This window comes from Amphibalanus amphitrite, unplaced genomic scaffold (assembly GCF_019059575.1).
Source record: "Amphibalanus amphitrite isolate SeventyFive unplaced genomic scaffold, NRLGWU_Aamphi_draft 000271F_arrow, whole genome shotgun sequence".
Lineage (NCBI taxonomy): Eukaryota > Metazoa > Arthropoda > Thecostraca > Balanomorpha > Balanidae > Amphibalanus > Amphibalanus amphitrite.
Window position 1 is genome coordinate 316,913 of NW_024881766.1, and position 22,129 is coordinate 339,041.

Below are 22,129 nucleotides of genomic sequence, written 5' to 3' on the forward strand. Positions count from 1 at the left end.
CCCCCCCCAGTCATGCGCGGGCCAACCTATCATAGGCTGTGGAAAAAGATCACTAGGTGTAAAATCGATTTACAAGAGGTACTGAAATTTTCGCGGCGATCGGCGCATTAGTTTGAGAGATAATGCGAAACGACTGGAACGGGGGGGAATACCCCCCCCCCCAGGGCGCGGGCTAAAAAGTTTCCACTGGGTACCCTAAGGTAAAGGTAATCTCAAGATTGTGGATACGCCGCTGGATGTTCTCTACGATATTAGACTAAGAACAGTGTAAACACGGGCGATGCAACATTTTGTAAAAAATTCGATGCCCTATATTTAGAAGACCTGTGGTCAGAATGTGCAAAAAATATCAATGTAATGTTCGGGGCGACACAGGAACTCGCTCACAAATTTATAATGAAATTGCTGATGGTAAGGTGCAAAACAGCCGATTTTTGTTCGATTTGACGTGGAATGCCCCAGGGGCAACTGGCAGCCACTGCGGGACATTTGCCCCCTCCCCAGTAGCGCGGAACACCTTCAATTAAGGTGGGGGGGGGGTGCATTGCCGACTTTTTGTCCCATTCTTTCCATGCAACGCCCATAGGGCTTATGTTAACCCGCGCCCCACTGGGGTCTGCGTATAACACGCCCTACTGGGGGGGGGGCTATGAATAGCCCCCCTCCTTACTCCGAAACTACTGGGCCGATCGTCAAAATTCAAACAGCGTCTGATAGCCCCGGAAAAACTGTCGAGCGAAACCTAATTTCATTGACCTCAAGGTCACCGATGACGTCACAGGTCAGGTCAAAGTAAAAATTATTAGCATTTTGGCTTCTTCACGTTTTGGGCTCTGGCCGCCGACTTACAAGTCAGATCAGGCTCATTTTTGGTTCACACACTCGTGAACAGATGCTCTAGATACTCTGAGGGTACCAAACCTGTAATTTGATTTTCAGGTCAAGGTCAGGTCATCACAGGTCACGAAAATATTATATCATCCGTCGGTCACGTGACGCATGTTTTATGGTCCATTTAGGCCAAACATTTCGAATTTGATGTCGTCTGTGTCATTCGAGGTCATTTTGAGCTAAATTTAGCTTAGGTCAGGTCACTTTCAGGTCAAAAAAGGTCAAATTTTTAAATTAAAATTTTTCAACAAAAAGGTGGATATTGGATGCAGTTTGAGCTCAGGAACACGAGGGTGCCATTTATATTGGCGTACGATGTCAAATTCGTGCTGAAAAATTGATTTGAAAAATTAATAATTGTTAATTTTTTGCAATAATGCGTATAACTTGGCCATTTTTGAAGGTATTTAGCTAAAACTTGCTAGAGTTGCTCACAATAATGCGTTCTATCACATATATTCCGGTTTTTTCGAAAAGTAAAAAAAAAAATTGAAAAAATGTAAAAATATAAATTTTGAAATTTATTATATACAATTTTCGAAATTTTCAAAATGTCGAAAATCCGAGATAGCAGTTTGATAGCACAGTCAATTCTGAGTCCTCTCATGCAAAGAAATTGGATCTAGCTTAACCCTCGCCGGCACAGGGGGGGTTGATGCAACCCCCCCTAATATTTTTCGCGAATATCTCACGTAAAAAGCGGCCGATCGCGACGAAACTTTTAGTTCCCTCGCATTGATCAATTTTACACCTACCCTGAAAATTTCATGACCCTGACCCTAATGACCTTTGACCTGTGACCTCTTTTCTGTGACCATGTTTGGCCGAAATCGCGGTTCGGCGCATGTCGGCTCGCATTAGCCGCGCGTTTGCAAGCTTTTCGTGGTTTCACACGTTCAAACATGTGATTTGACGTTGCTCCCATGCATTAGGGTGGGTGTCAAGGTCACCTGAAGGTCAGGTCAGGTCATTGACCTTTGTTGATCTCGGGTGACCTCGGTTCACTTTTTCGAGTTTTACATGTGTTTAGGCTAGTTTTTGGAGCTGAATTCGAATTTAGCAACCATTTGAACATTTACGAAGTAAATTAGTTGAAAAAAAAAGTTTTGGTGCCTTCGTAACATGTTACGAAGCTGTCCGAGGCGGTTGACACCTATTACGAATACCCGTCACAACCTCAACCGGTTGACCTGACCTGACCCGACCTGGTCTAAGTGCTTAAGGACATCATCTCTGATCAAAACTAACACGACATTCGTGATCAGCACCCCGGAAAACCACATAGCAGCCACACTTTACGACTTTCTAACAGGTCCCGATTTTCCCGGTTTTCGGGTCATTGACCTGACCTGGTAGGTCACCCGATGACCTAAAACCTAAAAATTGGGTATCATCGGCTTCGTCTCGTGACGGGCAGCACGTTCGTTTTTTTCCGCGAAGCTCTAGCTCGATCAGGGGCCAAACGCGAGGGGGGGTCGTTCCACCCCCCCCCCCCATGTGCGTTCTAGGATGGGAAAATGGCATGTGCGGGCGAGGGTTAACCCGCGCCCCGTAGGGCTATCGGCGGACCCTACCACCTGTTGTGGGGGGTTCCGTTTCGGCCCCCCTAAGATCTCGGAAATTTACCGGCCGATTTTCAAAATCAAATGGCGTTCGATAGCTCCATCGGGGAACTACCTTGTGACCAAATTTCATTGACCTAGGTCAAACCGATGACGTCACAGGTCAGGTCAAAGGTTAGATTTTCACCGTTCACAGGCATTTCAAGAAATGTGTTGTGAAATCGAGTAAATTGGTAAGTTAGTGAGAACCATCGATGTTACGTTGTTCGTCAAACACATACTTCGCTATCTGAGGTCACTGATACCAGGTCAGGTCACAGAGGTCAGGTCACTGGGGGTCACAATATGAAAGTGTCGTGCGATACATGTTTTATGGTCCATTTTACATGACAAATGCGATTATGTGGGTCAGGCAGCCTTTGGGGTCAGTTTAGACTATGCTCCGGTGAAGGCCAGGTCAAGGTCGTGTCAAGGTCAGGTCAAATTAGGTCAAATTTCAAAAATGATATTTTTGCATAAAATGGGTATCCATTCAATGCAGCTCGTCACGGGGAGTTCAATGATGGTCTTTGTTTTGCCCTACGTGGTCCAGAATTGCCAAAAAATTGAGTTTGAGAATTTGACGTCATCATTTTTGAATAGTTTTTTCGCTATAACTTCGCCAAAAAAGGAGATATCGATCTGAAATTTGGTAGGGTAGGGTGGGGTAATTTGAACATGTGGGGCAATTTGAACATAGCATGAATAACACAAAATTATGGAAAATCCATAAGTGACGCGACAATAAGACCAATTAGGGAAATTATCGTAACTAAAAGGGCTATAATATGAACGGGGTTTAAACTTTCAGGGAATTAAGATGTTGACTCACAATGTAAAAAATCAATTTCGCAAGTAAAAACGCCCAACAACACGTCATTGCAACTTTACTGCAGCGCAAAATATTACATTGCTAGCACTTTATACGCAACGGCTTTTGTTGTACAATGAACTATAAAGTGTTTTCAACCCAAAAAATTGGCTTTTGAAACCTGTGTTAACCCTCGCCCGCACATGCCATTTTCCCATCCTAGAACGCACATGGGGGGGGGGTGGTTGCCACCCCCCCCCGCGCCATTTCGTTCCTGTTGGAGATAGAGCTTAGCAGTAAAGACCAAAAAGATTCTTTGGGAAGAGACGATTCCAATGATACCCAGTTTTACCTTCTCAGGTCAGTCATTGACCTTCCAGGTCAGGTCAAACTAAAAAATGTTGCTGTTTTTAGTCACCGTTGGATATCAAGTGCGCTGATTATCAAATACCGATGACGATGCTGTTTTCTGGTGCCAAGCCAGCTAGAACCTCTTTGTCACACTATCCGACCAGAATTTTGCTGCTGAGGTCATTTCAGGTCAAGTTAGGTCAAGGTCAATTATATGTGTTTGTATGTCTGTGTGTGTCTGTGTGTATACTGATGTGTGCACCGATTGTTTTTGGGTCCATATCTCATGAAATCAAAATCTGAGAAGCTTTTACCAAAAATGCAGTCAAAAAATTTCACAAAAAGTAAATTCAGCTTGCCTAAAACGCAATTATCTTAGATGACCTAGGTTGACCTTGACCCTGACCTTGACCCCTGTACATCGTCAAACAACATGTTCCATGATAGGTGGGAGGTAAGACTGGCAAAAAAGGCCGAAATCAGGGTGTCAAAAGCTCACAAGGCCCATGGCAAACGCAAGATGTTGAGAATTGGCCATTTGGGTCATGACATGACCTGAAAAACAAGGTCATATCTCCGAAACCAAAAATCACAGAAACTTGAAATTTTCAGTGGACATCAAGAAAGGATAGATGAGCAGCTATACGAAAAATCAGCCTTCTAGCTCTAAAAATGTTGAGTGCAGAGCAGAAAGACTGCCTGGGGGGGTGGCAACCACCCCCCCCCCCCATGTGCGGGCGAGGGTTAAAATATGGCAAAATAACTTTTAGCGTGGGGTAATTTGAACATAGTGTAAGGATTTCAATAAAGACAGATATAACTCCGAAAAAAAAAACAACGTTCCTAGTTTTTTGCCAATATCTTCGACACAAAGCAGCAGCAGCTATGTGATGCCAGTCTCAGAAAATTTGTGTCTAATTTCCGTCTTATGTCCGGCATTTACGTTGAATTTCCGTCCAAAAAAATTAAGTCAGCCATGTGTCCAAATATGTCCGAAAATTACGTATTGATCAGCATCCAAAGCTGTCATTTAAATTGTTTATATTGTAGTTTTACCAGCTGAAAAGTGTTCATTATATTGAGAGCTTAACTAAGCTTTCCATTCGCCGACCAATGCTTGCACGATTACTTCATAAAGATGCTGAAGTGTAGTAAGCCATCGTCCAATGTTGTCCAGTCCAACCTTTGTCCAACCAATTCAAATTGGACATTGGACAAAATCAGAACTCCTAATGTCCAGGTTCCGATTGGCACCACTATAACAGATGAAGCAAGGTTGGGAGTTTTTATTGAACGGAAATGACAGACGTTCTGTTAACTGGAGAGAGGCGACTTCTGTCAACTGACCGGTGTGCAGCATGCAGATATTGATACTCTGCAAGTGTTATGCTTGTTGTTTTGTTGATTTTTCAAATGAAAGTATGTTTAGAATTGTTCTGCCAATTTATTTATGCATCAAACAACATCGGTGTTGGCGAGATTATCGTTTTTATGGCACGTAAAGGCAGTATGTTCAAATTACCCCACGGTGGGGCAATCTGAACACACCGTGATTTGGTGGAGAAGTGAGGCTATGCTACCCAAGGTATGCTCGGCTCGTCCAAAAATGAGGTTTGCATGGTGAAAGGAAGTGACATTTGCGCTACTGAAACAGTTTTTCTTCATCCAGGGTGGAGCTGGAATTTGGTACGACGGAGAAGACGTAAAAATATGTTCAAATTACCCCACCCTACCCTATGTAGATAGAAGACGGTAGGTACTATCACATATATTCCGTTTTATCGAAAATCAAAAAGTCTTTTGGATTTTTTTGCTAAAATATCCAAAAAATTGCATTTTCAATTTTTGGGGGTCAAAACTCAAAAATTTAAAAATCCGAGATAGCAGTTTTGTAGTTCTGTCCATTCTACACCTTTTATATTTTGATCATTTTTCTGCATCTTCAAAGCTGTAGGCCTGACAGCTCTTCTCACGAAGGTCTTTTTTCGGTCGAAAATGGCAGAACATGACGTCATTCTGACGTCATTTGTGGTCAACCTATCATAGCCTCTGGAAAAAAATGGTCACAATGTATAACATTGATGCCCGGAGGGGTCCTGAAAGTTTAATGGCGATATCTCCAGGCGTTTAGGAGATATCGACGGAAAAGGACAGGGGGGCCGTTTCGGCCCCCCTTGCGGGGCGCGGGTTAATGCATGTTGAAATTGATATAAGCACAGACATCCAAACACTCAGACGGGTACCTAGCACACAGAGAAGACACACAAAGAATCACAGAATCACATACAAACCGTTACAAAAACACATATTGTCTGACTATAGACACAGACGCACAAAACACACTCAGACAACAGACACAGGGACACACAGATCCCCCCCCCCCCACACACACACAGGTCGGTCCTGCTCACCTGATATTCACCGCCTCCGCCGTGGTCGGCTCCGGTGGACAGAGCTCAGTACCGTCCACACACTGTTGGACCACCCGCTTTGTCGACTGACCCGGCCGGTGGACGCAGTGCAGCTCCCGCTCCTCCGTCGGCCTTTGTCCCGGTCTGGACCGCTGCAACTGCGCAGTATGTAATTACCCCGGGGCGGGGCGCCGCTGAGTCATGGTACCGATTACCGCCGACTTCGGGCCACTGGGCGACTGCAGCGCCCCTACCGGTCACCGGCGTCGTACTGTAACTAATGGGGAGCCCGGGGGCGTTCATGGAGCACTGTTGATGTAAGTGCACAGTTGCCTCGTAAAGGCTAATCAGCAACAACAACAAAATACAATGGGAGCTCTCTACATTCGTCAAGGACTTGATGTCCGGGTTCCAATGGGCCTTGTCCCGTAGCGAGGAGACTCTAGCGTGTTCAGTGAGTCGGCGGCGCGGCGTTCCAGACTGATGACGTCTGTGGGGAGTCACCAGGGTTACAGGGACAACACGGACCGCCGGTCGATGTGCAGCAGCACCCTCCACCCCTCCCCTTCCCTTTCCCAGTACCCTGGACAACTCATGCAACTCGTCAAAACAAAACATAGTGACGAGCAGACATGTGCACTGTGCAGGGATGGAAGAGGCGGGTCTATGATCTCAGTGGATATCTCGACAAAATGGAGGGTTCGGACCTACATCTCATCCCTCGCCCGGTCAGGGGTTGGGGAGGGGGAGATTGATCAACCCTCGCCCGCACATGGGGGGTGGTAACCACCCTCAACCCCCCCCCCCCCCCCAGGTAGTCTTTCTGCTCTGCACTCAACATTGTTAGAGCTAGAAGTCTGATTTTTCGTATAGCTGCTCCTCTATCCTTTCTTGAAGTTTCTGTGGTTTTTGGCTCGGAGATATGGCCTTGTTTTTCAGGTCATGTCATGACCCAAATGACCAATTCTCAACATCTTGCGTTGGCTATGGGCCTTGTGAGCTTTTGACACCTTGCTTTCGGCCTTTTTTTGCCAGTCTTACCTCCCACCTATCATGGATGATGGAACATGTTGTTCGACGATGTACAGATGTCAAGGTCAGGGTCAAGGTCAGCCTAGGCCATCTAAAATAATTGCGTTTTAGGCAGGCTGAATTCACTTTTCGTGAAGTTTTTTGACTGCATTTTTGGTAAAAGCTTCTCAGATCATGATTTCATGTAATATGGACACATAAACAATCGGTGCACATATCAGTATACACACAGACACACACAGACATACAAACACATATCATTGACCTTGACCTAACTTGACCTGAAATGACCTCAGCAGCAAAAATATGGTCGGGTAGTGTGACAAAGAGGTTCTAGCTGGATTAGCACCAGAAAACGGCATCGTCATCGGTATATGATTAGCAGCGCACATGATATCCAACGGTGACCCAACGGTGACCAGCGGTGACAACGATGACGAGGGTTAACCCTCGCCGGACCTATTGGTTTTCTACATACGCGCCGGCCGAGGGGGGGGGGCGGGTACGACCCCCCCCCCTCGCCGTTTCGCCCCTGGTGGAGCTAGCGCGTCGCGGAAAAAACGAGCGTGTGCGCCGTTACGAGACGCAGAGATTGGTACCCGATTTTAAGGTCCTAGGTCAACCGGTGACCTCTGAGGTCAGGTCAAGTGCCCCAAGGTACGGTTCAGTTTTTGGTGAATAACTTCGCAAAAAACGGCCGCAGAGCGCCGATTTTGGCAGCATCGTGTTCACCTCGCTCAGGCGCGTCGAATGATATACTTTTTGTCCGGGTCAAAACTTTGTTGCTGGCCAAAATTGCCAGATGTAATGACCCCCGGCTCCAGACTGGCTTTAGGCTGGCGGAGCAAAAAAAAAGGTCAACTTGGGGTGTTGACCTCAGGTCAAGGTCAGGTCAGCACCCCCAGGTCACGAAGTTGGTCGAAAGAGGTCATGTCGCATATCATTCGATTCGGCAGGCCTTCCTGAGTCCATTGGTGCCTTCCCCGACTCGCTAGCTCAATTTGATCAAGAGTTATTGACGAAAAACTAATTTGACCTTGATGACGTCATAAATGACGTCACGCAAGGTCAACATTGCAAAAGTGACGCATCTAACCTTGCAAGGAGTGCATAAAATCACGATTCTGTGTGCTTGAGATAGTTGGAGATCGTTCCCGGCGCCAGAATAGCAGTTTTCATTTTTCCCCATTGACTTATAATGGTGAGGTCACGAAAATGACCTGACCTCATATGACCTTTAGGAAAAATCCGAGATATACAAGTTGTGGGACTCATAATGGATACTAGATCCTGCAAGTTTCATTTCCCTGTGACATCTCCTCTGGCAGTGAGGGCGTTGCGAAGTTGCGACATCTGAAGACCGTGCAGAGGTTCACTTATGACGTCATAGGTCAGTGACCTGACCTGACCCAAAAATGCGGTTGGTGTCAAAAGATGCGGCTTGGATCAAAGGTCAGGTATGCCAAGTTTCAGCTCTCTATCGCCAGCGTGTTCGGAGCTATCGCGAAAAAACCCTATGGGGGGGGGGCGGCATCCGCCCCCCCCCCCCTCGGCCGGCGAGGGTTAAGAATGCTTTGGGAAGGTCTCGTAGATACCTTTCGAACGCCGCCTCGCGGGGCTCGATGCGACCATTGGTTCTCGAGATAACAGGGGGGGGGGGGTCGGATCCGACCCCTTCCCCCGGCTGTCGTGGGTACGGAATTAGCCCAGGCGGTGCAGGGTTAAGCGGGAGGTGGGGGGAAAGAAAAGCTTTTATACATAAATAAGTAAAAGTCTATTCTTGAATGAAATGGAAACGGTTAACCCGCGCCCTGCTGGGGGGGGGGGGGGGTTAACACCCCCTCCCCCTGTGGTTTTTGGCACACTTAATCATGCATCAATTCTACACATGTTGTAAAAATTTCAGACCAAGGTCATTCAAGGTCAGGTCACCAGGTCACTTGATGTGACCCCACCTCATAAAAAGTTTTAATGTCTGCCATAGCTACACCGAGTGACCAATCGCTTTGAAACTTTCAGCGATTGCTAAGAACTATAGTATGTACAAAATGTATTTCTCATAATTTTGATATCGATGACCTAAGGTCAGGTCAATTTTGCGACCTCCCCATTATAAGTGAATGGGAGAAAATTGAAAGGCGCTTTTTTGGACGAAAGCCATTATAAACACTCCCAAACACTGAATAACAAGTAACTAAGACACACTGAAGATGACAATAGTATCCGTGACCCCTGTTTATGCCCTTGAGGTCATTTCAGGTCACGGATGGTATCTAACAGTTTTTCACGAAAAACTTTTGATAGAGGCGTGCTTAAGCGATGAAAACGTCTTAGATGTGTTCAGCTCGACGATACGGATCGACTGATATGCAACATGACCCTTTCCGGTCAGGTCATGACTTGACCTGAGGTCAAATTTTCAAGTTTACCTTTCAAGGTCAAGTTACAGTTCATTCGATGCGTCCTGACGAGAGGAACACGATGCCGGTAAAAGTAAGCTCATGCAAGGCTTGGGTCAAAAGTTATTGCAGAAAAACTGTTTTCGAAAAAATCGGCTATTTTGGCAGTATTTGCCCCCTGCAGGCAAAACCGTTGAAGATAGGTCAAGTCTGAGAGAACTATCCAGAAAGGGCGTTAATAGGGCTATCGAATGCGCTTTTCCGCGGCTCTGTAGCTCTATTGGTTCCCGATTTATGCGTTGGCTTCTTGGAAATTGTCGACATTCGACCTGGAAATCGGCGAAATTTTGCCTTCAGTGACCTCTGGTGACCTGACCTTTGACCTGACCAAAAAGTGACCGAGTGATTTCGTCATTATTTTTGGCGCTCTTTCGAACACCGCCTTCTGCGTATCGCTACGTGGCCCAGGAGCCGAGTTAAAAGGGGGGGGTGTTCAAACACCCCCCCCCCCCCCCCTCAGCAGGGCGTGGAAATCCAGGACCCCCAGCCGGGAGCGGGTTAAAATGCACAAAATACGGGGGTCACAAATGCGGTTCACTGAATCGTTCTCGTAGGGCCACGTGGGCCACGTCGTACGTAAGGCCACGTCGGCCACGTCGTGCACCGGGCCGTCGCGCACCGGTGGATCCCGTCGAAGACTGTCGGGCCCCCGTCCCGTCTCAGCCCTCGTCGTAGCACAACACGTGGGCCTGAGAACCAGGACAGGGGCCAGATGACACATATGTGCCCGGCGCGGCGCGGCGGACCGACCGCCGCGCTCCGAGCGCCGGCCGTCTTTGCGAAAATACCTAAAAATACCAACGTATTTGCTCGCTAACACCAAGGTTTACCAATGTTGTACTGGAGGGACATTTTTATTGGTCCACCTAGTTCCTACTACCTACCCTTTAAATATCGTGTTTCTAGATGCCATATAAGTCAATCGCCAGGGGGTCATACAACCGCCTCCTGGCCGCTCGCGTTAGGAAAAACGCTCTGGCATACTGTGTATTGCAGGGACCGTGACATTTTACACCGAGTCATGTCATCTTGCATATCCAAACAATGTATTTCCAAACGAACAAAAAAGTAAATGTTCAAACTACCTATGTATCAATGGGGAACGTACCGGCTGGGGACGTACCGGCTGGGGACGGCTGGGGACGTACTGGCTGGGGACGTACCGGCTGGGGACGTACCGGCTGGGGACGGCTGGGGACGTACCGGCTGGGGACGGCTGGAACGTCAGATTTCCCGGGTGTTTCGGAGACCATATCGTCCACGACATGTCATCCCGGCCCCACCCCGTGCCGTGCGGCCACCACACCACCGAACGCCACTGACCAGCCCTAAGCTGTCGGCGGGTGTGCCTCTTTTCTACGGCCATTTTCCAGCGGCCGGCCGGAGCCAGTCGCGGGAGGCGCTGCTGATTGGTCTGTGCGTAACGCGCGAGCCACAGAGGCGTCTACTGATTGGTCCGTACGTAACGCGCGAGCCGCAGTGGCGTCTGCTGATTGGTCTGTGCGTGGTGCGCTTGCCGCGGAGTCTTCTGCTGATTGGTCTGTGCGTAACGCGCGAGCCGCAGAGGCGTCTGCTGATTGGTCTGTGCGTGGTGCGCGTGCCGCGAAGTCTTCTGCTGATTGGCCAGCTGCCTGGGCCGCGCCGTCTTCTGGCCGCCTTGGCCGGGACGCTCCACCTCCTGGTCAGTGGACGCGGCGCCGGCCGAGCGTAGCCGCAGGACCAGTGGCGGCTTCTGGTCCTATCTGTCCGTATAGTTTTGAGACTCCAATCCGTGATTTTGTTAGAAAATCACACTTCTTTGTTTGTAAGAAGTACTTTTTACTTCAACAATAAATAGTAATTTTCGCATCATTCATTTTCGCTGATACCAGGTAGTCGGGGAGAAAAGTCCATGAATTTAGGTATTACTTTTTATTTATATTCTCATTGCTGAGGACGCTAAGAAGAATACCTAACTAATAAATTGGCGTTCATGAAATGCATACGGCTGTTCAGTATTGAGATAGCACCAATAAAAATATTTGCACCATCTAGGTGGATAATTGTTATAATACCCAGGGGGTGCTTTTCCAGCACCTGGCGAGTGGCAGAGTCAAATCATTGCGCAGTAAAGCACATATAAGCACGCTTTTCGACAGCATCACTATCCTCGCGACTTACGCAATGCTGTTTGTGTCTCAGATGAAATGCAAGCACCCATTGGAGCATTATTACATGGTAACCTTTTGATTTCAGGGGTGTGCTCGAGCACCCCCAAAACCCCTAATTCTTCACCCTAATATGCACAGATATGCCATTTATTCATATGACTCTTTTAACCCGCGCCCAGATGGGGTCTGCCGAGCAACGCGGTCTGATGGGGGGGGGGCCATTTTGGCCCCCCCCCTCAGATCTCGAGAACCACGCAACATAACGACAAGCGGTAAACGGTGTTGGATAGCCCCAACGGGGAACTACCTTGTGACCCAATTTCATTGACCTCGGTCAAACCGATGACGTCACAGGTCAGGTCAAAGGTCGAATTTTCACCGTTTACAGGCATTTCAAGAAATGCGTTGTAAAATCGAGTAAAATGCATTTCATTGAAAATCATCGATGGGGAAATGTTCTTCAAACACATATTTTGCTATTTGAGGTCACTGATACCAGGTCAGGTCACAGAGGTCAGGTCACTGGGGGGTCACAATATGAAAGTGTCGTGTGATACATGTTTTATGGTCCATTTTACATGACAAATGCGATTATGTGGGTCAGACAGACTTTTAGGGCCAGCTTAGGTCACGTTTTGGTCAAGGTCAGGTCAAGGTCAGGTCAAGGTCAGGTCAAATTAGGTCAAATTTCAAAGTTGATATTTTTGCATAAAATGGGTATCGATTCGATGCAGCTCGTCACGGGGAGTTCAATGGTGGTCTCCGTTTTGCGCTACGAGGTCTAGAATTGCTAAAAAATGAGTTCAAAAATTTGACGTCATCAATTTTTAACAGTTTTTTTGCTATAACTTGGCCAAAAAAAGAGGTATCGATCTAAAATTTGGTATGTATATCGAAGAGCGCAGGGACTATCACATATATTCCGGTTTTTTCGAAATTCGAAAATTTTTTGGAAATTTTTTGAGTTTTTCTAAAAAAATCAATTTTTTTGATTTTTGCGGGTCAAAATCCCAAAATTTTGAAAATCCGAGATAGCAGTTTTGTAGCACCGTCTTTTCTCTATACAACCACATAAAGAACTTTAAAATTGCTTGTTAACTGTAGAATTTGTGAGCGTTTAAAGATTTCATGTTTTTTGCTCATTTTTACTCGAACATGACCTCAGTTTGACCTCAATAACTCCTGACCTGAGGTGACCTGTGACTTGAAATTTTGTGTGAAGGTGTCAAATTGATGCCCGGTAAGGTACCCAAAATTTGGCGGCGCTGCGCGCCGCCGTTTTTTCGCTATTTAAGAAAAACCACAGGGGGGGGCCAAAATGGCCCCCCCCCCATCAGGGCGCGGGTTAAGGAAAGACCTATCTTTAGAGACTGCATTTCATTGTTTTTGGGACCCATCCATATTACAAAAAAACGAGCATTGCATAATCATAGACGTCCTTCAAATTGCAGTCTCATTTCACAACTGCGATGTGTATCGTTATGCCACAGGCAATGCAGTGGTCATGTCAACTGCGATCAGACGTAGCCCGGTGAGTCCATCTACCGCTCGCTAAGCCTGCTGTATGTGAGTGAGTGGTCAGCACGGGGAGGCCGATGGCACGCCGCCGCCGGCCCGGCCTGACCAGTGGAGCGTCTGGCTATCGTCCAGCCGTGCACGGTGTGTTCCGTTTCCGGCGGGCTGAGTCCCTCGGCCGGGCCGGGCCGGCCGTGGCGCGTCTCGCCGCGGCCGTCTGTCCGATCGGCCGCGTCCCTCTCACCGACCCCTCCGGCCGAGACGGGTCCGTCTGGCGAGACGTTCCGAGCGGTGTGTCCATGTGGAGTGAATGCACTGCTAGCCACTGCAGCTGTTTGGTGCCCGGCTGCCGGAATAGAGTGTCGGAGCGACGCCAGAGGAGTGACGGCAGCTGTTTGTGGTGGATTCTGCCGGAGCTGACCACCGGCACAATAAGACTGCAGCGGCACCAGCCACGGGGAGGGGCTGCAGCTGGGAGTGTCACCGGACCGCTCTCCGTGCCGGCAGCTGACACTGACCGGTGGCCGGTCTGACACTGTCAGGGGCCGCAGTGTCAGTGTGTCAGTTCAGCTGACAGTCGGAGCACCAGCAGCTGGACACAGCAGTATACAGTATATATATATGTATATATATATATATATATATGTATATATATATATATATATATATATATATATATATATATATATATATATATATATATATATATATATATATATATATATATATATATATATATATATATATATGTTACAGGCCGTATGAAAAGTCAGGCCGTTTGAATACGGGCTGAAATTCCAGGCCATGTATGCAAACCGCCTGAAATTTCAGGCCGTTTGCAAACCGTCTAGGCCGTATGACAACTTTCCAGACACCAGGCCGTTTGCAAACGGTCTAGGCATTTTGAAAACAATCTGGTCTGCATAAAGTTACAGCTGGACAATGTTGAGTTGGTTGAAGCACGACCGTTTCATGACATTTTATGGCACCATGAAATCCTGAGGTGCATTCGGTATCCGGAAAAATATTGTCACTCGGATATTCTCCGTCGGAAAATTATTGTTGAGCGCCTATCTTCAGCATGTCTCGTTATCGCGATACCGTTCGTGATCCCCGATGATTCTCGCTAGTTCTGGAAAATTCTCCCTGATTTTCCGGATGACGAATGCAGGCTTGGTCAGAAAGAGATTAGCAGAACTGAGACCCGGCCCGTATAGCGCCCGGTCGACCTGGGCTTCCCCCGGACTTCAAAGTTTCGCCTTCCACCGCAATGGTCAAGTATTGCCGGCGTACGCCACCGGCCAGCCGCCGGCGGTCGACCGGGCGCGGTGAGGACCCTAATGTGAACCAGTGTGGCGCGGGAACTTCTTCCAGACTGGGGGGGGGGGGGGGCTGAACCATAATAGAGATCAACCTAGGGTACCCCCAAATCTAGTTTTCTCACCGGTTTTAGGCCACTTATTTTTCAGACCTTGGCCTTTTCAAAAAAAAAAACGAAAATATTTGCAAAAAAGTCAGGAATTCCGTCTCAACTGAGTGAAGAAACTACCGTTTTGGCAACCTGGAATAAAGCTTTTAATCTGCCAAATGAGTTGCCGAGCCAGTGAAAGAGGTGGATTTTTCACTTAAATGCTTTCTTCCTTTTAAGACCAACAACCCCTAATTTGGGGAGGACAAGCTGCCCCAACGGTTCCTGACCTTATGAAAAGTTGTGGGGCACCACCTCCACGGCCCCAGAGCTGTGGGAGCAAGCTTCCCTCACTGCCCCCTCCCCCGGTACCCGCGCCTATGTATGAATCTATGAAATTATGTTGGTAGATTTCCGATTTCGATTCCTCCAGCTGGGGGGGGGGGGGCTCAAATGCATTACGAGCCCCCCCAGCCGAAAAGTTGGGCTCAGCCCCCGCTAGCCCCCCCCCCCTCCTCCCTCGGTTCCCGCGCCACTGATGTGAACTCTGATGTCCATTGCGCGCTTCGGCGTTTTACGCCGCAAAATAATCGGTGAGTCTTGTATAGTGATACGTTTCACCAGACCTCACCAGTAGTGGCTTCACCAGGCTCCATCAACTGGATGGCCGTACACAGGCGGACCGTAAACTTGTATAATTAGTAATATTGTCGAAAAACGGCCGGGCCAAGCATCAGCACAGTAAGAAACTATATATATATATATATATATATATATATATTTATATATATATATATATATATATATATATATATATATATATATATATATATATATATATATATATATATATATATATATATATATATATATATATATATATATATATATATATATATATATATATATATATATATATATATATATATATATATATATATATATATATATATATATATATATATATATATATATATATATATATATATAATATATATATATATATATATATATATATATATATATATATATATATATATATATATATATATATATATATATATATATATATATATATATATATATATATATATATATATATATATATATATATATTGTCTCCGTGTCTCCGTGTCTCCGTGTCGAGGTGTCTCCGTATCTCCGTGTCGAGTTATCTCCGTGTCTGCCCGTGTGTGTGTCACTGCAGTGTCACTGCAGTGTGTACGGCTGCTGTACGGTCCGTATATGACGGGTACGGAGACGGTGTACGGAGACTGCCGCTCCGCTCCGCCGGGGCGGACCGTCTGTGACCGCGCGGAGCGGGGCGGAAAATGACGGTTCACAGCGGGGCGGGGCGGACGGTGCAGCCGGACAAACACTCGGCACACTGCTCATTGGTTTATTGAAGGCGACATATATGATACAGCTCAAACAACTCCTCTCGTGTATGTATAGTAGACAGAGAGTAGAACAGACACCCGCTTGCCGGAGCGGCCGGGCGGGCGCGGCTGTGAGCCGCCGTCTCAGCTGACACCGCCTATACAGCTCGGACGGCCTATCCAGTAGTGTATTGATATACCTGGCCGTGTGAGTGTCACAACACGCATCCAGAGCGCTCAACATGGCGCGCTGTGCACTAGAGATGTCAATCGGATACCAACGTTTTGGTAGGTATACCGATACCAAACCGCTACCAACTTTGAATTTGGTATTTCAATCGTAATGTGTTTGGTATTTTGTTGGTATCATAAACCCTCGCTAATGTATAAGAGGCTAATAAATCGGTAAAAAGTTGGTATTTCCCTCATTTTCCCAAGTTGGTTTGGTTTCGGTATTTTCCCGGGATTTTCATTGGTATTTGGTTAGGTATCGGTATTCTGATTTTCTGTAATTGACATCACTAGTGTGCACCTCGGTGCCCGGTGAGACAGCGTCCCCGTCCGACCGCCCGCCGAGCCGAGCCGGCACGGCGGTCACGTGACCGAGCCGTCCGACCCGGCACGGCGGTCACGTGACTGAGCCGTCCGACTCCACCGGGGGACGGTCACGTGACCGAGGCCGCGCCGGGTGGACCAGGCGCGGTGAACCGAGTCGGACGGTCCGGGAGGGCCCCCATTTATACAGCTAAGCTAAGATGCGGGTTCTATATACAAATATCGCAATGTCGCGATCAGTTACTACACTCAATCACATCACTTTTCACTGTCCAATTACCCACAATACCCGCCCGGTAATTACCCACTAGGTCACATCTCCCGTCCAATTCCCCACAGTACATGCCCGGTAATTACCCACTAGATCATATCCGTCCAGTCAATTACCCGCAATACCCGCCCAGTAATTACCCACTACATCACACCCGTGTGCTACTACTACATCTACACTACTACTACTACAACTAGATCACTACACTAGAGCGGACACCGGGGCCGTGTGCCGGCTGACCGGCGCCGCTCTCAGTGCCGGCTGGTGCAGCACACACGGCAGCAGTCAGCTGGCGGCCCCGGCCGACTGGCTCGGCCTCTCTGCAGTCAGCTCATCACTGCACGGTCGGTAGTGCAGCGCATCAATCCTTCCACTCCTGCAATCCGACCCCATCGCCTTCCTGGCTCTTCAGCTGATCGTACAGCTCCTCTGTGGACAGAGCAGAGACACGTCTGAGGTGGACACTTCACACACAGACAGACACACAGACAGCGGTACAGCCATGTCCACACACCGCCGGCCAGTGACGTCACACACAGGACAGACGGCTGACGTGACGTCACCGTCGGCCGTAGTGGCCGTGACGCGTCACGTCACCGTCCGTGACGTGGCCTGCGGCGGTGGTCGAGTGTGTGTGTCTGAGAGGCCGGTGGCGCCGTGCAGCGTCTGTTGTGAGGGACTGACTGGTCAGAGGCGCGGCGCGCGGCGCCCTCTCACCTACCGGGGACAATGAGACCGATGGTACGGGGCCGGCCATCACTGTCCCGGCCCAGGTCCGCCTCCTTCAGGGCGGTCAGCACGGCCCGGGTGGTGTCTGCCGTGCAGTGAAGGCGCAGCCACTCCAGCTCCCGACACGACTTCACCAGTCTGTAACAGAGCAGAGCAGCAGAGTCGTCACACACAAACACAGCGGCACCAGCCGGCCGGACGTACGAGTCAGTGTCAGTGTCAGTATTTCAGTGTCGGTATGTTGGTGTCAGTGACAATGCGTCAGTGTCAATGTGCTAGTGTCAATGTGTCAGTGCCAGTGTGTCAGTGTCAGTGTGTCAGTGTCAGTGTGTCAGTGTCAGTGTGTCAGTGTCAGTGTGTCAGTGTCAGTGTGTCAGTGTCAGTGTCAGTGTCAACGTGTCAGTGTCAGTGTGTCAGTGTCAGTGTGTCAGTGTCAGTGTGTCAGTGTCAGTGTGTCAGTGTCAGTGTGTCAGTGTGTCAGTGTCAGTGTCAGTGTGTCAGTGTCAGTGTCTGACAGGACACCCCTCGCCAGTGTCTGCTGACTGACCTGGTGACCGCTGCTGCTGTGAAGGCCGTCTCTGCCGGCCGCTGGCGGTCCCCCAGTGTAAGGTTCCACAGCCCGGGGCAGCCGCTGAGACTGTCCAGCACGGCGTCAGGGACGCCGCCGGACAGGGTGAGACGCCCCAGCTTAGGGCACCTGGTGAGGGGCTCCAGGCTCACGGTGTCAGGGACGCCGCCGGACAGGGTGAGACGCCCCAGCAGAGGGCACCTGGTGAGGGGCTCCAGGCTCACGGTGTCAGGGACGCCGCCGGACAGGGTGAGAGCCCGCAGCTCAGAGCACCTGGTGAGGGGCTCCAGACTGCCGGCCGTGAGATCAGGACAGTCTGGAAAACACACAGACACACATACAGACAGGATCAGTCGGCAAGAATATATGTAAATATACGGAAAAAAACGAAACAGCTATGAATTCGCATGGTTTTATGGACACAGACGATGATATAACAATGGTAATATATGATATGCAATCAGTTCAACCATAGACCTCTGTACACCATACACCTCTGTACATGGTTCAACCAATGCATTGATCTGCAATGAACATTGCATTACAATCATTATGTGTACGTTCAACTAAGTCTAAACGAATATGTCACCGATTCCCTTCCCTCAATGATTCACACCAGGTTGGAGCTCAATTAGCTTCATTATTTCACAAATCACATTGGTTATGCATCCAGAGGCGGATCCAGCTCAGAGTTTGGGGGGGGGGGGGGCAAACCATAACAATTTATCGATTCTTTCCATGCATCGTCCATAGGCGTAATGTTAAAATTATGCCGTTTGGGGGGGGGGGCAAATGCCCATTTTGCCCCCTCCCCCCTGGATCCGCCACTGTATGCATCACACCTGTTTCAATGAGTTGCGACAACGGCACACCGTTACTCGGTGTCCGCCATTCCCTGAGCTCGTATATCAGCAGCCTGTCCGTGCTGCCGCTGCTCACCGTATATCTCCAGCACTCTGACCGTCCGTCCCTGGTCAGCCAGGTGACTGATGGTGTCGGCAGTCACCCCCTGGAGCGACACTGACAGACCATCCCAGTACCATCCCGGCCACCTCGGCTCCGTCACCTCCGGCCCTGTCGGACAGAGCTGTGTCAGCTGACTGCAGTCGGACAGAGCTGCCGCCAGCTCCCCGCTGCACCACTGACACCAGAGTGTCACACACTGACACAGCCAGCACTGACATAGCCGAGCGGCTGCACAACGATATTTTGGCAGCAGCAGTCATATGTAGAATGTGAATATGAACATAATACGTATATGCGATAAGATAAGTATATGCGTAATACAGTAGTCTCTGAAGCTACTTATGCTACTCTCATTGGTTGCACAATATCTATAATCATTCCTCATTGGAATAACTGCTCACTAATTGCAGCAATGCCTGCATTCCCGTGCTGGCCGCCTTCGATCGTGGCGCCACCTATACTCTGTATAACCGCCGCGCCAGGGCCGCGGCCAGTCAGTCTCGTCAGTCTGCTCAGACTCGTCGTCAGTACGCTCTCTATGTAGTCAGTCAGTGTCAGTTGTCGATTAATGCTCAATGCGTATGTTCGGAAATTTGCTGCTTGTGACAATGCAACTATCGCTAGTACCTCAACTTAAAAATCACCCCGTGACGTTACACTAATATTCCACGCATATGCCACAAGCATGAACACTATCGAAGGCATGCATTGAACCCCTTCCCCCTCTCACCACAATACGAGTAATATACACGATTAACGATGAAACTTGCTAGTTGAGGCTGATCAGTTCGTCCATTTGTCGTCCCCGCTGTCCATTTTATATACCGGCATTACCAACATGTGTGACCTGCGTTATACCTCACCTCTGACATTGAGGAAGCTGAGACCCTCCGGCAGCTGTCCCCTCAGTCGCGGGAGGTCGGCGGCGGTGACTGATAGGCATCGCAGCTCAGGGCACCTGGTGAGGGGCTCCAGGCTGCCGGCCGTGAGATCAGGACAGTCTGGAAAACACGCAGACACACATACAGACAGGATCAGTCACCTGGGGTAATGTTGCCGACGCAAATGCTCATGCATGATAAAAACGGAATAATAACACTCACGCATTCATCGGGTCTAAAGATAAGGGCACAAAACTGCTCTTATGACCTGTATGTGCAATCCGTTCAGCTAATAGCAAAAATTTTGTCGCAAATGGTAACAACATCGACATCAGTAATGTGAATGTGCACCTGAGTCACTGAGCTATAAATGTATCGTGAGCTTGATAAATATGACTTCCTCGACTTACACAAATTGTATTAAATCACTATTCCCAAAAACATTTGATATGTTAGGTACAATGTTTTGCTGCATTACATAGATCACCACTTTCACGTGCGGTCATAGCAGCACACCTTAATTCGGTGTCCGCAATTCCCTGAGCTCGTATATCAGCGGCCTGTCCGTGCTGCCGCTTCTCACCGTATATCTCCAGTAGTGTGACCGTCCGTCCCAGGTCAGCCAGGTGACTGATGGTGTCGGCAGCCACCCCCTGGAGCGACACTGACAGATCATCCTCGTCCCATTCCGGCCACCTCGGCTCCGTCACCTTCGGCCCTGTCGGACAGAGCTGTGTCAGCTGACAGCAGTCGGACAGAGCTGCCGCCAGCTCCCCGCTGCAACACTGACACCAGAGTGTCAGACACTGACACAGCCAGCACTGACACAGCCGAGCGGCTGGACAACGATATTTGGCACCACCTATCATATGCAAATGTATGAATATCAATAACATAAGTAACTGCGACATTTCCTCAGCCCAGCACTTGCGTTATAAACAGTAAAGGTATAAAGGTAACATCAAATTGGCAGTTTAACGAATTACACTACTCGAAGCGGTTGCAATGTAATCTGCCCTCATCTATATGACTTTTCACCATATATTATATGCATATATACTTAACATATGTATTTGTATGTATTTGTATGTTTATGTATTATATGCAATGCATACACTGCATACAACTGTACCTATGCATTGCAAGTTGCAACCCATCCCCCAATACCATGCACATGCAACGCTGTGTGTTGTTGGCTGAATTTGATCGGTTCGTCCATTTGCCGTCTCCCTGTCCATTTGTATATCTATATGCATTGTCCATTATACCGGCATTGCATGTAAGTATGATCCGATCCGTGGTAGCTCACCTCTGACATTGAGGCGCCTGAGGCCCTCCGGCAGCTGCTCCCTAAGTCGCGGGAGGTCGGCGGTGGTGACTGACAGCCGCTCCACAGTCTCCCGTGAGATCTGCAGCTCCGTCAGCTCGCTGTCACCGACTCCGGCCGGAAGGATGATAGTGTTTGGGCCCACCCTGATGATGGCACCACGAAGTTGACTTGGAATAGTAGTAACTTGTGCTGGAAAGGTGACTGAACCAATGTCAGGCATTTGTCTAGGTCAAACATTGTACACTTACCTACAGGTGTAGAAAACACAAAGTGAAAACTGTTTGTGGCTACAATGCTGTGATTATTCCGTGTCTGAGTAAAATCTGTATGTATTTGTTGAATATTATGTTACGGAAAGTCGCCGTAACTTATGAAATTCACATCGTTTTGATAAAGTACAGCCCTCGGCAGACTGCGTGGTAGGCATTCTTTTTCCGACAAAACTGATAATAATTCAAAAGCCATATTATCAGTCGGTCAAAACTCACTGCAAATAGATGCGTCATGCTCCACTCCTTCGATTGGGCCTATCACTAAACAAAGTATACGCTTTGTGTGGCAACAAAATGTAAAAGTTCGTTTTAGGGGCAAATATAAACTTTTGGGTTTTGTTGCCAAACTGGATGAAAAATGCATACGGTGATGATGCCAATCTAAGCTGCGGAGTATCGCGTTTCTTGCTGTTACGATTTCCGAGTGGCCGATAGCATAGTATTCGCGTTATTCTCGGTTTTGTCGAAAAAAGAATACCTACCACGCAGTCTGCAGAGGGCTGTACAATGATAATGGGTCTTTGACATATAAAACAAAATCACCACTAA

General features: G+C 48.3%; 1 protein-coding gene across 1 annotated transcript in view; it reads right to left on the reverse strand.

Annotated features, from left to right (window-relative positions):
* LOC122387032 overlaps positions 1-22,129 on the reverse strand; it is a 128,372-nt gene that overhangs the window by 86,986 nt on the left and 19,257 nt on the right. The window contains exon 2 of the mRNA XM_043376838.1: positions 6,066-6,223. The gene's annotated coding sequence lies outside the window, so the exon portion shown is untranslated. The remainder of the gene's footprint in view (positions 1-6,065; positions 6,224-22,129) is intronic.